General features: G+C 42.0%; 1 protein-coding gene across 2 annotated transcripts in view; it reads right to left on the bottom strand.

The window, feature by feature from the left end:
* The window catches only part of LOC144088075 (RNA binding protein fox-1 homolog 3-like), a 256,298-nt gene that overhangs the window by 194,324 nt on the left and 49,125 nt on the right, over window positions 1-12,849 (bottom strand). For both annotated transcript variants that reach the window (XM_077618295.1, XM_077618293.1), the window contains exon 5: window positions 4,910-4,969. The gene's annotated coding sequence lies outside the window, so the exon portion shown is untranslated. The remainder of the gene's footprint in view (window positions 1-4,909; window positions 4,970-12,849) is intronic.

The following is a 12,849-nucleotide window of genomic DNA, read 5'->3' as shown; positions in this document are numbered from 1 at the left end:
AAAACGTCATTGTCGACTGATAATACTGTCATGCTTTAAGCATGATATGCGCATGCGCGTCACTCACTTCCGCCCTTTTTACTATATATATATATAGCGCGTGAGCAAGCAATGTACCCAGACCGTAAAGCTGTCAGCGTCATACAGCGCAGCAACATCTACAGAATCTTCAATTTAGTGCACATGTGTCAAAGTAGCGGCCCGGGGGCCAAATATGGCCCGCCGCATCATTTTGTGTGGCCTGGGAAAGTAAATCATGAGTGAAAGACTTTCTGTTTTAGGATCAAATTAAAATGAAGAGTATAGATGTATATTAAATTTCCTGATTTTCCCCATTTTAAAGCAATAATTGTAATTTTTTAATCCATTTTTTCTGTGCTTTTAGTTCAAAAATCATTTAGTAAAATCTAAAAATATATTTAAAAAAGCTAACAAGCATTGTTTTAGATATATAAAAAACTGAATATTCAGGGATTTTAATACTGTTCTTTTAATCCAGTTCTTTTAATCCATTTATTTTAAAAAATCTAATTATATCTAAAATGGTCCGGCCCACATGAAATCGAGTTGACGTTAACGCGGCCCGCGAACCAACCCGAGTCTGACACCCTTGATTTAGTGCATACTGATTGGGCACACCGTCCACTTTGGAGAAAAACTTTAGACATTTAAGTGCGCCCTAGGTGAGTAAGTATGCTCCGGGTTAAATTTGTATGTTTTTAATCGCTTAATAAGGGGAATTGCAATCATTAATAAGGGGAACAATTGGCCGAGGTTGACAGGTATGCATTCAAGACTAAATGTGTCCGAATTTTTTATAGCTCATTCTTTGCCATTCACTGGAAATTGGCGATGGCCAGCGAATCCATTTGACCTGTGATGGTGATCGTAAGATCGTAGTTGGTCTTCAACAAAGCTGGTGGGTAAGTTTTGCATTACGAGAGAAAAAACTTTTAAATTCCAAAGAAGAAGGCAGAAGCTGGGTTCAAATACAAACTAATAGTAATAATGGTATGAAAAACAGACTTTTTGGCTTAGAAGAGCGGCCGCTTTGAATGAAAGATTTCTTCCAAACTGTCCGATGATATAGGGGGTAAGATTGATGGGCAAAGCATGAAAGAAAACAAATATCACGTCAAATAAAATAGATTCAGGGAACAGATTGCGCGGTGGCTGTGCCGCAATTGCTGCAGTCCCGACTTTCCTTGAAGTGCAAATGAAATCTCCCCGAGCGGGACAATTATGGGATTTGTGACCCAAACATTCGTGCTAAATTTAGCTCCCCCGGGCGGACGTGTTTGACTTGCTATGTTGCGGACGGCTTTGCTTTCGCTTTGTGTGTGTCGCTCGTGTGCGCTTACATAACGGCCAGGCTTCCAGGCTTCCGCTGCGAGCGTGGGCTTGTGGGAAAAAGTGCCGGTGGGAGCCAACGGAAGAACTACAGAGGAAGACAAAGCAATCCCCCCCCCACCCTTCCCCGAAACGCCGGCCCCCCTGCTCATTAGCTTAAGCGTGGTGTGCATCCTGCATGATAACATTTGAAGTCAAAAGGAAAAAAAGCAAAGCTCCACGCTTACTTTCCCGCCATCTGTTCCACTTGGAGAGGAGCTCGCCATTTCAACAAGCAACCCCCAACCCACCCCCAAAGCGGCACATTTCCCGCCTCCTCATTCCGGAGTGCACCTTCTTCTCCTGGATGCAGGCGCTTAGCATATCTAAATCCGGAGCGCAAAACACAATGTGACACGCCACAATTTGAGGTCAGCGTGGAGAGAAGAAGGGAAAAACGGGAAAAAAAGGTCGCATTACTGTGGTACTGATTGTGCCGCGGCGTGGCGGTAATCATTTCCCCACAGGAACGCCGGCGGAAAGAGCTCGCAACTTGACCGCCGTTATTATCACATCCCTGGCTAAACAATGCAGAGAAAGGAAAGAAATAACAGCCTGCAAATGCTCCCAAGGCGTAAATACGAGCTTAACAAAATTGCCTTTACTGACAGTGACAAGATGTACGAGAGGCCTTCATTCGCAACTGGAGGACACAAGGTTTACTGATTTAGGGTCCACTTATGGCTTGCGTTCATGATGAATCTCCCTCAATGTTGGACCTTCAGTGGAAACACGCATATTTCCGTTTTCATATCATTACTCGCCAAATGGTTCTCTAAACTCCTTACTTAAAAACTGCTTCAAGTATCATCATCCCACCCCTTACCTTTAACTTAGCACCTGTTAACCTTCGACCTTAACCCCAACATCCGAAAGCTAGAACCCAAAATTTGCCACAAGTTTTGACCGCCATGCTATACTCACTTTCTACACCCAACTGTGAGATTATATCAGTTTTTGTGAGTATAAAAGCATCGTTCTCATACAAACTGTGAATGGCTGACATGTCAGCATAAACACTCAACTGTCTGATTGAATAATCAATCTTAGTCTTGTGATTGGGTTGACATGTCAGCACAAACACTCAACTGTCCGACACTGATCAATTACTTCTTGCCCTGCAAATGACTGAAACGTATCTGTTCAAAGTCCTGCTGACAACTGTCAGTTTTGCCTGTATATATGACTCACGCACTGGTCATTCAGTGAGAGCTGCAAGGACAACAGACTGAGCGATCACGCTGTTTGAGCTCTCCCCATTTCTGCAGTCCGGTAATAAACTTATTTCCTTTAAATTGGTCTCACTCTTTCTTAACCTGCTCCCTAAGTTGTTTTTCAGATCTATCACCAACCAAAGCAGTAACCTCTAATTGTCATCCCAAAGTCCAAACCCCTTCTCTAAATTGAACCACTGAATCTTAAACACTAAAATCAAATGGCGCAGGGGTCACCAAGTCCAGAATGGAAAACAGACTGGATAGGTGCCCTCGAGGAGTGGACGTGAGCACCCTTGGATTAAGGTAACACCAGCCCCTAACTGGATCCCCTGTTAAAAACCACAAACCCAAACCCCACCATGATCACTTAACCTAAGTAAAACACTCCTTGTTTTTAAACTCCCCTAACATAGTCCTCATTCCTAATTGTAAACACGTAAAACTCACTCATTGCAGGATTCAAGCTGATATCTTCCCTACCAAAACTAAAGTCCTTCCAGACCAAGCTACTTAAACTCTCCACATTGTTGTTTACTGCAGACCCAGCCGCTCCCCCAAAGGGGGGCGGCTGAGCTGACCCGTGTACGCGCCCAGCGAGCGTCACAAATGGAAGTGTCTCCCGGAGTCATTATTTATGCGGGAACGCCCTTGGGGAGTCTTTGCACTTCTTTGCCCAGTCTGCGAGTAAATGAGCCGCTTGCTTCCAATTTGTCCTGGACCAGCAAGCCACCCTGCCACCTTGCACGCGAATGCGTGGGTGGTTGTTTGCTTAGAGGACTGCCAGGAACCGACCCGGAACCGCAGAAGCAGAGATCCCTCAGGGGGTTCGGTAGTCGAGGCACAAAAGCGAGGACGAGGACAAAGTCACCTAATGGCAACCTCACGACCGATGACGGATAGCACCGGCGTCCGCAGAACAAAAACCCTTATTGTGCATTTCTACCGCAGGAATTTTATCAGGAACTTTTAGAGAAACAGAGTGCGTTTGGACAGGCAAGAACTCGTCAGTGATTTATCAGGGCTGATGACCAATGTCTACGTGGCGCTGGTTTCAGAAACTACAAGTAACAAAGGCTAGCGTTAGCAGTGTTGTGGTGGGAGACTTTTGTAGGGCAACGAGTGATGGAAGAAAAAAGGGAAGGCGTGCGATTAGGAGGCAAAAAGCGCCGGGATCCTCTAACGAGCTCTCCCAATGAAGCACTCCAACACCTACGGGGCCTAATTGCCGGGAGGGAACATTATCCCGTCTGGCTCGGAGCCGAGATTGGCCGAGCACACCTGCCGGACGGATGCGCGCTCCCTCTATATTGATCCGTGTAATCCCTCGGGCCCGCCTCCCACAGAAAAGCCAGTCCCTCATCTTCTCTGGGAACGTCTCACGCTCATCCGGGCTGCGCCCCGCAAATCCTCCGACTGGAGACTGGGGTCCAATCAGAAGGAAACAGCGGGGGTAGAATGGAAAGATTTCATGGCCTACTTTCTGGAAGGGCTACCCCAAAGGAAGGCTTTTGCATCTCAAGCACTGAGTCATCAAAACAACAACTCATGCTTTCTCAATTAGCATTCAAGAAACTCCTGACATCATTGTTGGCATCACCATAGCCGTCATAACATTATGATCATGCACATCGTACTAAATCATAGTCCAACAATTTTATCATAAAACCCAAAAAAGATCATGGTAAGAAAAACAAATATTCCCCAGGATCATCTTTATCGTCATCTCCATCAAAAATATCGCTACCATCCTAATCGTTATCATCATCCTCCTGCTCATCATTTATCGGCATAACCATCATCGTAGCCATCTGTAATTTTCCTCATCATCTATGATCGTCTCTATTATCCCTGTCGTCATCATCCGAACTGCCGTCCTCGTCATTTTCAAAATTTTCATTACTTTTGCCGCCCTCATTTTTATGATGTTAGTTCTTGGTATTATAATCAATAAGACCATCAACTTCATAAAACCATTGTCTTTATCCTTGTCTTTTTTGTCTTATTTTTTACCATTTCTATAGTTTTGTTCATTGTTTTTGTTGTCATCTTTATCGTTTTCATCGCCAATCGTCATCATAGTCGACGTACTCGTTCTCATACTCAACTTGATTAACACTGTCGATATTAGCGTGCTTATTCTTGTCATTCCAAAGATTCAAATGTTACCATCATCTTCCCAATAATTGCCAGTGCTCCTCACTATTGTGCTCATCTTGTTTATCGTCAATGTCAGGGTCAACAACATCATATTCCTTCCCATTTTCGACACCGCAATCGCTCGTTTAAAAACTTAGATGTCCTACCTGCGTGAGGTCGTCTTCTCTAAGTCCACACAGGAGTCAAGATGACCACCGCCGAGCTGTCTGTGAAGCAAAGGAAAAATAGATGAAGGCATTGGTTTACAAGAAACATCCAACAAAGAATATTTATTGATCTTGACCTCAGATATCACAAGCATCACATGCATAACAGTCCAAATCAATAGTGTTCTGCGCAATAATAGCTCCTGAAACTTCATCACCACTCGACGATTAGGAGAACGGTGAATGATCGTGTTACAGTGCCACTGACGGCGATAGACGATGAACAATTTTGATAGTTGATTAAACGCTTTAGACACGTTTGACCTATAAAATGAGCAAATTTTGTTATTTCTCTTTACAGTAAACATTTCCTTTTTTCCTTACATTTATTTTTTTGTCCCTACATACAAAATATTCAGGTGATGAAACGCCTAGATGTGAATACATAGGAAAGAAATTCATGTTACTAAACGTTAAGTCTCCAAAATTCAAACATCCCCCGAAACATAAATACACTTGTGGCATCCTGTATTTTATTTTGAAATTGGCGCGATAGCGCAGCTCCCAACACCCCGCTGGCCTTCCTATTGGCGAGTCGGGATCTGTGTTTTCATGATAAGTTTTTACGAATGTGCTAAATGCAACTTTATTCTTTGTTTTACAACATGGGAAGAAGAAGCAGCGATCTCTGCTATCACCCGATGACTGAACCAATCGCTTGACTAACCGGTGATTGCACAACTATCAAAATAATCCTTTTTGACAGCCCAAGTGACTATAAAGTAAACCCTTCATTGTTGCCTTGAGGCTTTTCAAGGTCACATTAGACCACTACAACCTCCCTGAAAACAACAAGACGAGTTGCACTTCAGCTTGTAAAGATGGTCAATAACCACTGGGTGTGTGCGTGAAACAGAGGTTGAGTGCAAACATGGTGCACAGACGCCTCATAAAACTCATCCCGAGTGCGACTTAACGACCTTAACATGAGCAGGTACACGAAGAGAGGGCAGCGAGGTGACAAACACACACATTGCGACACGCAAACACTCCAGACAGCAGGAGGACAAACAGGAAATGTATGTAAGCACTCATTTTATTGAGTGCTGTGTACTGTTACGTATGAGACACATGAACACATGCAAACAGATGCACAGACACACAAATGCACAAACACCATTGCTTGCACCAAAATAAAAGGCAGCCCACATGTATACAAACCAACATACACCACCACACACAACTATACAAACAAACATACACCTACGCATTCACAAGATCATAATATTCACAAAAATGTCCATATATGGAGATACCAGGTCTCACTGAAAATTATATTACATTGTAGTATTTTTAAAATATTATATTACAATACATGAATAACTGAAATTATAAATCATTAGATCGTTAACAGCAAAATTGGACCCAATTAGTTAAATAAATGCGCTGTAAAGGATTAATTGTAGCAGGATTGCACATATCTAAATATACAAACAGACAGACTTACACACACACACCAATGTTAAACAACACACTGTACATCCACAAAAATATTGACCCACAATCCTTGCAACACTTGGGCAAACATAGCAGAATGTACACACACAAACAAGCTCAGCCACGCTGCGAGAGACGACAGCTTGAATGGCGCCATCGCTACCGTCGGCAGATGCTCCCGAACGTATCGTAACCCCGCGTTTATCCTCATGTGACATTCTCCCGCTCGATGATATCAGGACAAAAAGACTTTGGGTTAGACTCCATTATCTCAGCTGAGCTGCAGTGCTCCCTTTTCGTCCCCGCCCTCAATCTCTTCACAAATAAAAGGCATTCCCACATGTCCCACTACTTTGTCACCTGTTCAGGTGTGCAATTTTTTTTTAGAAAGCACTTTGCTACCTTCCATCGTGACCAGGCCGCTAATGGAACGCAGCGTGATTAGCATAGTGTTTGCTCCTCATCTTGTAGGTGGGCCTTTTATGCAAATAAGCACTTTGAAACGGCAAAGATGTGGGTGTCCATGTGTGTGTATGTGTGTGTGGTTGTACAATGGTTGAGTGTATAAATCCAGGAAAAATGAATGTGTGCATGAGAGCATATTAACAGCACATTCTTTCCGTGTCATTACCATATCGTATGCTAATTACCGAGCAAGGAATAGTAAATAGATAAACAAGATAAACAAAAGCAGACCTTTGGTTGCCTGAATAAAACAAAAGATCAGCAGCAGCATGTACACAACGGCAGCCATAATTGGCTGCGACGATTAATGGATTACGCAATGGATTCATCAATAGGCGAGGTAAATTTACTTGTATGGAACAAAAACAAAAGAACCATAGGATAGAAAATGAAATAGAAATAAAAAACTATCAATAGCCGAATAACTAGTCATACATAAAATTGTGTATTTGAACTGTAAGAAGAATATTGTTTGTTCTATTTTTTTTAGATGAATTTTTAATTACCGTATTTTCACGACTATAAGGCGCACTTAAGTCTTAAATTTTCTTCAAAATAGACAGTACACCTTATAATCCAGTGTGCTCTATATATGAAAAAAAATGTGTCATTCATTGAGGGTGCGCCTTATAATGCAGTGCGCCTTATAATGCAGTGCGCCTTATAATGCGGTGCACCTTATAGTCATGAAAATACAGTAAATATTGTAAAGTAATCTCGATTAGTTTTATTTTGTATTATAAAGGGGGGAAACTAAGTGAACGTTCCTTAGTTGGTGTATTCCGAAATTAAAGCATAAGATTATTTTTGTATTTGCAAAAAATGTTTTCTTTGAAAACAATGATATCTGGCATAATCAATCAAAAAGTTTTGTCAAAGCAGTTTCAATAAACATTTTGTTCTTCATAATAGAACAGTAAATAACTTGAGTTCTATGATCCACTCATCGCAAAAATAATTGGTTACAGTCGAAGATCAAAATAATGCTTTCTGGCAACCTAACACACAACAAGTTAAAAAACAGTTTTTCTCTGACATTTCCTATCGCAACTCGTTTACCGGCCGTTGCCGTGGCAACCAGCACCAAACATCAACACTTTCATTCCAAGGGTGAAAGGTCGCGGTGTGAACAGCAATGAGTTATTTTAGCACTTGTCAACTTGTAAGGCAAACTCATTACCACTTACACACACGCTCACACACACTCTCGTGCCCATGCCGCAATTATTTTTCATCAGCTATTTGGTCAAAGCCCATTAAAGCATAATCCGTACGAAAACGTACCGATGGTAGAAAATACGCTAAAGGTTTGACACGACGTGCTCGCTGAGAGCTGTCGTTTGTGTAGAGCGGCTGCTGTTTGTTAGTCTTAAATGCTGTCATTACGCTAATTAGTTGTTCTTCCCGTCGATGTGGCGGCGCCTCGAGCGACGAAGCGGCGGCGCAGAAAACGAGACGATTGGATTGGTTGTTAATCGTCTCCCGTGGAAAAACAATTTTTTGCTGACATCCGCAGAGCGTTTTGATTGGTTTCAAAATACCGGCAGGTCAATCTTTTATGAACTCCTGGACCGCCATACACGCATACATAGACATCCAACACAATTGAAATGTGTGCAGAGATCACTCACATATTTATCAAGTTAAAATATCAAATGTACCACATTACAATGTAAAATGTATGTGAGATGAAATATTTCAAAACACAAACACCAGCACGAAAACAACAAAAAAACTCTACTTACAAACATACACAAACAGTAGCTTGGCATGGAATCACCATTACACAAACACTCCCACACACACGTAAAATACATATACAGTATATCCACATCCACTCACATGTAGGTGCAAAAAAAAAAACTGGAAAAAAAACAAAGAAATACACGAATATACACACTATATCGCCCCCTCATTGCAGTAAGTGTGCATGCGTATGCTTATTATTGTCTTTGGCCCACTTAAGCGTGACAGTAACGGAATGAGATGGCGGCAGGCGGAGACCATTCATCATGCGGGCCTCGGCTTCATGCGCTATTTGATTTCCTGTCTAATGGCGAGTGGGCGGTACCTCCAATAGGGTGACACTTGCCGTCCACCCGTGTTAGCCACAAACGGGTCTCCGGCATCCAATTCAAAACTGGACGTCGAGAGCCACGATCGGCAGCCAATGAGAATGGCGCCATTAGTATTGGAGTATGCAGGCAGCGAGCTAGCATTAGCATTCGGGGTATTGTGTCAGCTTCCGTCTGCCAGCCGTCAGTTTGCCGAGTGACGCGTCGCCGCCGGCGACTACGCTTGATTGACAGCTGTGTCTCGACAGGTATCAACAGAATGTGCACTTGGGATTATTCCACCATACGCCACGGTCGCTACATCGCTTGCTGCCATCAGTCACCTCCCTCATGAAAAAAATATATATAAAAATGCCATCCAATCCTTTTAATTTAATCTGGTGATCTAACCTGGACATCTTTAATTTATGACAACTGACATATTGACATTGTTAATTTGATTAAGGACATCAGTGATGCATGTTGTACATTATTACATTTGACAATTTCTGCATTGGAAACATGTAATGGAAATATTTGATTGGACTTATATGACGGAAATAGTATTTGACAATCACATAAGTGTATTGCTGTCATAGCCACACACAATTAAAGTAAACAAAGTATTATCCTTTAATGTGATAAGTTTGTCACATTATCACATTTTGACTTGAGATTTATCATGTTAGTCATGATAACCTGAAGTATTTCCAGATAAATTAATAATTTAATCAATTTAATACGTTAAAATTATCATTAAAAAACAAACTATTCCCTGTAAATTTCAAATTTTGTCACTTAAAAACATGAAATTTGTCAAGTTACAATGTAGATACGATTGACTTTTGAAAATATTTAAAATTTTATATCGTGACTTGGTCACATTTTTGTGTATGAGAAATATACATATTTGACTTCCTAGCCTTTTTTTGCAAACTTGTTACTGGATGCATTTAGGGATCGTTAGCAGTCCTAAATTTGCTCGAAGCGACGTCCGACAATGTCCGTTCCGCTCGAATTTACAGTATTTACGGCACAGGGGCCCCGAATCTCGGCGTGGCGCCGCTAGCCAAGAAGACGAACGCTTGCGAGGACCCGTGGGGCGCGCTCTCCGTGTGGTTGCTATGGAAACAGATGTGCGAGCTACAGTAGCGGTAACTTTAATTCTGGAACTGGCCTGGTGCGCAAGGTGCGTGGCATCATTCAACGACAATGGAGCCCCTTTCGTAAAAAAACGCAACATGCCAGTGAGATATAATTGGATAAAGATACAAAAGTTGGCAAAGTGATATGACCTCAAGTAGCCCTCGCTTATCCTGTTGACCATCATACTCTACTCTACAATAAAATATTTCATGAGAGACCATTATATACAATTCTCTAACGTATACATCAGGACAACTAAATCACGGTTCACCACTAGGTCCATCTCCATTAGGGTTGGCTAGCATTTGGAATTTATCCAATACCAGTTAACACAAAAAACCTCACAAAACAAATGGAATAGAAGTAAAACTTTCTAAATCCTAGATACATCTCACGATATTTGTCAATGAATAAAAAGATTTTTTCATTGCTGCTTGACTATAACTCACGAATATGACCACTGACCCTCGTTTATGGAAAGAAGTAAGCACCAAAAAAAAACAAGCGTTTTTTTTTCAGCATCAGTACCAAACTGATACCAGGTCTTGGTACCAAACCCTATCCGTGATACCCCAAGCAAGATACACCACAAGACATGTTGATAACTTGCAATTAAGGCAAATATGGGTTTTTCTGAAACATCATCTGGGCCAAAAGCGCAATTGAAACAGCCTAGCCCAAGGGTGTCAGACTCGGGTTGGTTTGCGGGCCGCTTCAACGTCAACTTGATTTCACGTGGGCCGGACCATTTTAGATATAATATTTAGATTTTTTTAAACTGGATTAAAAGCCCTGAATAGTCAGTTTTTTATAAATCTAAAACAATGTTTATTTTAGATTCTTTTATATATTTTTAGATTTTACAAAATGATTTTTGAACTAAAAACACAGAAAAAATGGTTTAAAAAATTACAATTATTGATTTAAAAGGGGGAAATCAGGAAATTTAATAAACATCTATACTCATTTTAATTTGATCCTAAAACAGAAAGTCGGCACTCATGATTTACTTTCCCGGGCCACACAAAATGATGCGGTGGGCCAGATTTAGCCCCCGGGCCACCACTTTGACACATGTGGCCTAGCCGCAACTAAATCTGAAAAAGTGTCCCCTGAAACTCACATCGGGAAGACGGAATCTTTCCTGACGGATTTGCTCTTGCTTACCATGATGCAAAACTTACTAGCGTGTGAGGAGCGCGTCATCAGTGACGGCGGCTCAGAACAGCGGCGGCGCCTCGGGTACCTGACGGAATTTTGACACCCGCCCTCCTCCTTCTCACGTCTACGACTTTGGCTCTTTCCCAAGCAACAGATTGGCGCCGTCGCCGGAGTAACGGCTCACAGATGGAGCGGCGCGGCTCGCCGAGGACGCCTGACAGGATCAATCCCGGGGCTCGTTCGCTCGCAGTCAATTAAGCCGTGTTAGTTTTGACAGGAGCCACGGGCCAAATAACAGCCGTCAGCGTCGACGTGCGAAAATATTGTGACCAAATGCGGAGAGGAGAAGGTAAGAAAAAAGAAAAAGGAAAACAGATGCTCCTGAGCAACGTTTCTGAGGATGAGGAGGGATCTTGATGCGGAGTGACGGGCCAACCTGAGCAAAGCTTTAATTAGGTGAACATAACGCCGCCCCGGGCCGTTTGACAACAACCCAAATGAGCTCTAATTACCAACTTCATCGATTTCGAAAGCCCTATTTAGTCTATCTGCAATGAGAGAAGGGGTGCACAAACTTTTCCGCCCAAGGGTCAGAACTGGTCTTTATCATTAGTAGTTCAAAACTCAAGTCTGTTTACTTGGTATACAAGTCCGCCATTTTGGTTCAAATTCTCAACTGTAACTGAACCATTCATCTGTAAAATTGGTATGATTTTTGGGGCCCACCACTTTCAATTCAAGGGGCTTTTAGATGAATTGATTTAATATGGACACAATACAAGCTACATTTCATCAAAAAAAAGTTGTTACAAATGTCTTACTGAAGCATTCAATCGTGAAAGAAAAGCAGTCTTTCGGTGAGCATAATCAATCTTTTGCGTTTAAATTAATTCTATTGTGACATATGTATATTATATTACAGTGGTGTGCCGTCGGGGCCTTCAAGGCCTTCTGTGCTGGCCTAAGAAATATCTGAATCAGTCTGATAATTATATTTTGTCCATGAATACTTAAATAATTCCAAATTGTCTGCTAGTTTCCTTTCATTGCTTTTCCCCCTGGTTGCACTGCTTCCAGATGTGTGTTTTCATATTGAAGCATTTAACCAATCATATTTCAGCCATTATTTATTGTCAGGGTGAGAAATCTGCCTCAAGGCCTTCACAATCAGTTCTGCAGCCTCTGCTGCATTAAACAAGCGTCGATAAGACTGTTGCTTTAACCAATCAGAATTCGATTTGGTTAAACCAAGGCCTTCTCTCAGGCGTAGGGATATGTCATTGCCTTTTCGCAGGCGTAGGGATACATCATCGCTTTCACCAACTATGATTGGCTAGTGATAGAGTGGACTAGCCAGAGCTACCAAACTGTATCTGGAGCGAGCTACACAAGCGAATGGATTGTTGTGTTGATTTAATAGCGGTTTTGTCAACCCGCAATGGGGAGAAGAAATTGTTTTTTTTGCAGATTTACTGTCAAAGCCATTTTCAAGACAGACTTTTCAAGAAAAAAAAGCTTGACATCATTAAGAAAGGTCGGACAACTCCAAAGCAGGCAAGCCTGTCACAACCGGGAACGAACATTTTCAGCACTAAATCGAATAAAAATGTATGCCAG

Source organism: Stigmatopora argus, chromosome 14, assembly GCF_051989625.1.
Source record: "Stigmatopora argus isolate UIUO_Sarg chromosome 14, RoL_Sarg_1.0, whole genome shotgun sequence".
NCBI lineage: Eukaryota > Metazoa > Chordata > Actinopteri > Syngnathiformes > Syngnathidae > Stigmatopora > Stigmatopora argus.
This window is presented reverse-complemented; position numbering and strand designations above follow the sequence as displayed.